Genomic DNA, 6,998 nt, shown 5'->3' with positions numbered 1-6,998 from the left:
TGAAGAGAAGTGGGGATGCTGGGGAGGTGGGATCGCGCGCTCCTGTCCTCCATTCGCAGTGCATCCAGAACTTTGTGGGGTACTGCAGATGGCACTGACACAGATTTAGTATGAAATTTGTCTGGATTGCTTTCTTAATTTTTTGAGAGAAAGACAAGTTCCATGTAGCCGAGGCTGTCCTCAAACACTATAGTAGAGGTTGACTTTGAACTTCTGAGTCTCCTGCCTCTGTCTTCCAAAAGCTGTGAGTACAGGCATGTGCCGCCATTCCTGGTCAGCTTTTGCAGTACTGGGGATCAAACCCAGGACTTCGTGCATGCTAGTCAAATACTCTTCCAACTGAGCCACATCTTTAGCCCTCCGATTGTCATAATTCATTTTTACATTTTTACTACTGTTTTATTGGACAGGACCTCACCTTGTTGACCAGTCTGACCCTGAATTTACCATTAACCTCATGCCTCTGGTTCCTAAGTGCTGGGGTTAAAGGCGTGTCCAGCCTCAACTTACATATTTAACATCCAAAGAATGCTGTTAACTATCCTCAGCTGAAGATACAGAATATTGCAGTGAAGACAGAAGGAAATCCAGCGCTAACCCCATAGAAATGGCTGTTCATGGTTGGAAGCTGGGGAAGTCGTACATCTGCTGGGCAGCATTTCAGGTGAACTGCACAGGGCTCTTCAGTGCTCCTGAGGCCCCTGCACTTGGCCTGGAGGAGGGACCAATGCCAGAGTAAGGGTTATTAATGCCTGCGTTGCTCAACAAGGAAGAGGGGCTTTAGGTTTCAGTAAACCTTCCTGAGCATTTGAGCTGTCAATGAAGAGGCTGGCTAGACCTGGGAAGAACAGCAGAGGACAGATCACCTATCGGAGATTTGCCCAGGAGGTCTCAAGTGGTCATTGTAAGGGTAGATCAGATGGCCAGGTGGCTTTTTTTTAATTGTTTTTCAAGGCAGAGTCTCTCTGTGACTGGCCTGAAACTCACTCTGTAGCTCAGGCTGGCCTGGAACTTAAGAGATATACCTACCTCTGCCTCCTGAGTGCTGGGATTAAAGGAGTGTGCCACCACTGCTGGCTGACCAGATGACTTTTGAAGCTTTATTCAAGAATGGTATCAGACAAATGGTGTCAGCTGGTGAATAGAGTCCCAACAGCCAAGCAGCCTGCCAGTTTGGCTAAGAATATACTAAATTTTTAGTTCTTGGTCTCCTGGGAAAGCTGTGCAGTGTATTTATAAAAAGATGTCTGTGGCCAGCTTTTCGTAACTACCTCTGCCAGGAAGAGGTAGAAAGGGGTGGTGTGTGACTTCTATGAGCCCAGCAGGAAGTCTCAAAGGCCTGGGACAGATCTCAGGAGCACCAGCACCTGTCATACCCCCCACCATTCCTCCCAGATAGCCCGAGCCTAGGAGTCACGTTCATTGCCTACCCTGGCTGCCCAGGGCTCATGTTGATTGCCTACTCTGGCCACCCACAGGCCTGCCCTTGACACAGAACCAGCATCCACTCTTCGCCACAAGGTTTGTCGCCCTCTCTAAATGGCTTTCCAGTTTTTTGGGTTTGGGTTTTTTTGTTTTTTTTTTGTTTTTTTTTTTTTTTTTTTTTTGAGACAGGGTCTTGCCATGTAACACAGGCTGATCTTGATCTTTCTGTTTCGGCCTCCCAAGTTCTGTGATTCCAGGCATGAGCCACAATCCTTTATTTCTTATTTCCAAAAAAGAGAAAGAAAATGGCATGGTGATACATGCCTATAATCTCAGAACTCAGAAGACTTAGGCAGAAGGATCACAAAAGCAAAAATAGCTTTGGCTGCATAGGTTGTCCTAAAGCAAAACAAAAACAGAATCCCCAAATTAAACAAACTGCTAGATACATATAACGAGGTAAGATTCATCAATAAAGAGAAAAGGACTAACAAACCATAAAGAGACACGTTCCCTCCAATGCCCTTATAACTCCATGACACTCTGGAATGGGAAAGGCTATGGAGACAGGAAATGAGTTGCTGGAGATTGGCATGGGGTGGGAATAGTCGTGGCATGTTGGATTCCTGTCAGTACACAGTTGTCGACACACTGCCGAGTGTACACACAGCTAAGGACTGTCAGGAGGACGTGCCCGTGTTCATTGCACCCTGCAGGTGCACCTCAGCCATGCTGGACACACTCCAGGACTCGGGAGCAGTGAAGGATAAGTGAGAACTGCATTTTTTTTCTGTAAAGTACTGCTTTGCAGATAGGAAATGAGAATGTTCTTTTAACACTCCATTGTTGTTGCTTACACAGAGAAACGGTTCTTTTCTCCTAATGGTTAAATGACACACTTAAATATTTTATCTGTGGTGCATGCGTTTGTGAGTGCAAGAGCGTATGTGAGTGTGGAAATCAGGACAACTTTTAGATTTAGTTTCCTCTTTCACTCTGAGTTCTGGGGCTCGAACTCAGTCTCTGCATAAATGCCAGGCACTTTGGTCTGCTGAGCTACCTTGCTGACCCAGAACATTTATTTAAACAGACTTGAGTTAAGTGTGAAGAAGGGAAGCAAATACAAGACATATAAACTATTAAAGAGGAGGCCTCTGGGTTCAGTGGGTAAAAAAGCCAAGCCTGACAACCTGAGTTTGGTTCCCAGAACCCACATGGTGGAAGGAGAGAATCAACTCCTGTAAATTGTCCTCTGACTTCCATACATGCACTGTGGCATCAATAAATAAATAGTTTTAAAAGTCAGCCTTTGGGGGCTGGAGATTAGCTCAGTGGTTAAGAGTACCGGTTGCTGTACCTGTTTTGGGGTATGTGCATGTGGGTGTAGATGCCCTTGGAGGCCAGGAGATGGCACCAGATCCCCTGGAACTGGAGTTACAGGCAGTTGCGAGCAGAACTCAGATATTCGGCAAGAGCAGCCAGTGTTCTTACACTAAGCATCTGTCCTGCCCTACACATGTGATATTTTCTACTGTGTAATGTGATTATAAGGCCACACAGTCCCTATTTGACAAGTCACCAAGGGAGTGGCTTTAATATTGTGTTCATTCTTTTATACCATACAGTGATTTCAGGTTTGGTTTTGTTTGTTTTCACTGAATTAAGAACACAGATAATTTAAAAATACTACCTCCTCACTACTATATTAAAATGACTAGCCTGGCATTGTGATGCACAACTTTAATCCCAGCACTCAGGAGGCAGAGGCAGCTGTATCTCTTGAGTTCAAGGCCGGCCTGGGTTCCAGGGTAGCCAGGACTGCACCTAGAAACCTTGTTTTGAAAACCAAAGAAGAAGAAGAGCTTAAGAGGCAGGCAGATCTCTGTGAGTTTGAGGCCAGCTCGGTCTGCAGAGTGAGTTCCAGGACAACCAGGACTACCCAGAGAAACCATCTCCCAAAGCCAACAACAAAAATTCCAAAACAACCTATGCTATTTATGTCTAAAATCCAACAAAAACTGACCACAAAATGCTTACAGCAGGCATCAGCCCTGACATGCTTAATAATTGATCCTATAGTATAATTATAGGTTGTGGTTTTAGGGTTTGTTCTTGGTCTCACTGAATCAGGACAAGCAAACACAAGCAGTGAAGACATCCACGGACCCTGCTAGCACTTCTGTTAGTTATCATGACTCCAGTATGGCTCTTCTGTGCATGAACAAGTCAGGGCCCCAGATGATAGGGGCAGACAGAAGGAATTGCTTCAGGAAGTGTGCTTGTTCCTCGTGCTGAGAGTGGCCTACCCGAAGGTACGCGTAGCATTGTGCCCTTGCTAGAGAGTGACAACAGCAGGATCACTCCGCGGATTTCCTTTCTGTGGTTTTGTTTTGTACTTTAAAAAACTATTTAGCCGGGCAGTGGTGGCGCACGCCTTTAATCCCAGCATTCGGGAGGCAGAGGCAGGCGGATCTCGGAGTTCAAGGCCAGCCTGATCTCCATCTCAGGTTCCAGAACAGCCAGAGCTACATAATAGAGAGGTGCTGTCTCAGAAAACAAACAGGGTCTGAAGTGATGACTCATCGGTTAAGAGCTGGCTGTTCTACCAGAGGACTTGGGTTCAATTCCCAGCACCCCGTGGCAGCTCACAACTGTCTGTAATTTCAGTTCCAGGTTACCTGATATACAGACAGACATGCAGGCAAATCACCAATGCACATAAAAATAAAAAACAATGTATTTATATGTGCACACCCTTGAATACATGTGAAGAGGCCAGAGGTCCATGTATCTTCCTCAGCTACTCTCCACTTGTATTATTATTAATAGCAATCATTTACTGACAGGGTCTCTTTGTAGCCCTGGCTGTCCTTGAATTCTCGGCGATCCTTCTGCCTCAGCCTCCCAGCTGCTGAGAGGAGAGAAGACCGTGGCAACAAGGGCCCCTGGCAGCGAAGGATCAACTGTAGTGTTCACGAGTGGGGAAGCGCTCCAGTTCCAGGTGGCCGACTCAGACTTGAGTCAGGTACACAGTGATGGAGGGCCACACCTGGAAAGTGAGGTGGCATTAGCCGAGAAGGAAAGGCTGCTTCCCACCCATCCTGAAAGGCTTGAAAACAAGTCTTCAAAAGACTGGAGCAATTTCCAAGTGAAGGGTCTGCTCGCCGTAAAAGCCCCGACGCTCTTTAAAGACCGACAGCATAGTCTACCAGTCAAAACCATAAATTTCACAACGTTTGGTATCCAATAAAAATTCCTTGACACAGGAGGAAGTGGAGAACGACCTATAGTCTGAAGAACAGACACTATAAATAGGTTTAACAAGGGCAAAGATGCTAGAATTCTCCAAATTTCCATTTTAAATGGATCTCCAACTAACATTCCTTAGCGAAAACTGGAACTAGAATTCCTTTTTGTCGATGCACCCCACCACCCATAGCAGTGAGCTGTGCTTAGTGACCCCCAACAATGGACCAGCCCTGCAGTATGTTGTTACCAAACTCACCACACCAGGCCCCAGTTCTAATGTTGCCTCCTCCAGAAAACCCACCCTGGCCTCCTGTGATGTGTTCCTGCTGCCCTTTTCCTTCTTTCTTGCGATTTATCACAGTGCATGTTGAATTTGTGTGAGTATAAAACCATCTCCCTCTGAGAATATAAACAGGCCTGGTGTGTTCTTGAATTGAAGTGAGGAAACAGCGACTGGTTAAGTCTTCGTCTCCGCAGTTTCTCTTCAGGTCAGGAACTGTGGCTCAGAGAGCGTCACCTTCGACGTGAGTCTTTTTAAAAAAGCAAAGTGGGCGGGTGCCCTTGCCCTTGGATAAAGTCTTTGCTACCCCTCCTCAACCTAGGTTGGTTTTGGTCCCGTCCCCACCGGGTGCATGGCCATGCCCTAGTGTCTCCACTAGGGGGCGCTCCGGGATTCCAATTTCCGCAGGGCAGCCTGCAATCTTAAATGTCTGCCCAGGCCGGTCTTCTAAAGAGGATCTAAAAACTCTCAAAGTCTGGAAAGCCTGCGAGATCGCCTCCTACGATCCTCCAGGCGTACTGAAATCTACAATAGATCTTACCTGTCCGTGAATGAAGCGGTTTCCTTACCTTAATCCTCTGCGTCCCACGCCTGGTCGCCTAGGGAAATGGGGACAGAGCTGGCTGGTACCGCCCTGGGCAACGCCTGCATCTGCATCTGCGCTGACCCCATACTTCAAAGCAGGGGAGCGCCAGATCGCTCCATTTTCACAGAGGCAGGCCCTTTAGAAACTTTCTCCTCTTCCCTCTATCTCCCTTCCGACTCGCCTCTATTTTGATATTGGGTCTTCCTCCCATCTAACTATGGTAGAAGATGACGCTGAACTCATTCTGCTTCCACCTCCCAAGTGTTGAGATGGCAGGTGTATGTCACTACACTAGACAGGTATTTTGACTTTATTAAATTAAAAATAAAATGTATTAGTTCAATCTCTTTTTGAGGTACTGGGAAGCAAACCCAGAGCTTCATTCATGCGAGGCAAGTTTTTTGTTTGTTTGTTTTGTTTATTCGTTAGCTTTACATGAAAGTAAATAGTAGCCGGGCAGTGGTGGCGCACGCCTTTAATCCCAGCAGAGGCCGGTGGATCTCTGTGAGTTCGAGGCCAGCCTGGTCTTCAAGGACAGCCTCCAAAGCAACACAAAGAAACCCTGTCTCAAAAAAAAAAAAAAAGTTTTGAAAACAGCTTGGTATTGGCATAAAAACAGAGAAGTCGACCAATGGAATCGAATAGAAGACCCTGACTTTAACCCACAAACCTATGAACACCTGATTTTCGATAAAGGAGCTAAAAGTATACAATGGAAAAAAAGAGCATCTTCAACAAATTGTGCTGGCAAAACTGGATGTCAATCTGTGGAAGAATGAAAATAGATCCATATCTATCACCATGCACAAAACTCAAGTCCAAGTGGATTAAAGACCTCAATATCAGTCTGAACACACTGAACCTGATAGAAGAGAAAGTGGGAAGTACTGTACAACACGTGGGCACAGGAGACCACTTCCTACGTATAACCCCAGCAGCCTCATTGAATAAATGGGACCTCCTGAGACTGAGAAGCTTCTGTAAAGCAAAGGACACTGTCGCTAAGACACAAAGGCAACCTACTGACTGGGAGAAGATCTTCACTAACCCTGCAACTGACAAAGGTCTGATCTCCAAAATATATAAAGAACTCAAGAAACTAGACCGTAAAAGGCTAATCAACCCAATAATAAAATGGGGCACTGAGCTGAACAGAGAATTCTCAACAGAAGTTCAGATGCCCAAAAGACACTTAAGGTCATGCTCAACTTCCTTAGCGATCAGGGAAATGCAAATCAAGACAACTTTAAGATACCATCTTACACCTGTCAGAATGGCTAAAATAAAAAACACCAATGATAGCCTTTGCTGAAGAGGTTGTGGAGAAAGGGGTACACTCATCCATTGCTGGTGGGAATGCAAACTTGTGCAACCACTTTGGAAAGCAGTGTGGCGGTTTCTCAGGAAATTCGGGATCAACCTACCCCTGGACCCAGCAATACCACTCTTGGGAATATA

Source organism: Microtus oregoni, unplaced genomic scaffold (genome assembly GCF_018167655.1).
Source record: "Microtus oregoni isolate MIOR12 unplaced genomic scaffold, Mior012 000004F_ref0000308, whole genome shotgun sequence".
NCBI classification, from domain to species: Eukaryota; Metazoa; Chordata; class Mammalia; order Rodentia; family Cricetidae; genus Microtus; species Microtus oregoni.
This window is presented reverse-complemented; position numbering follows the sequence as displayed.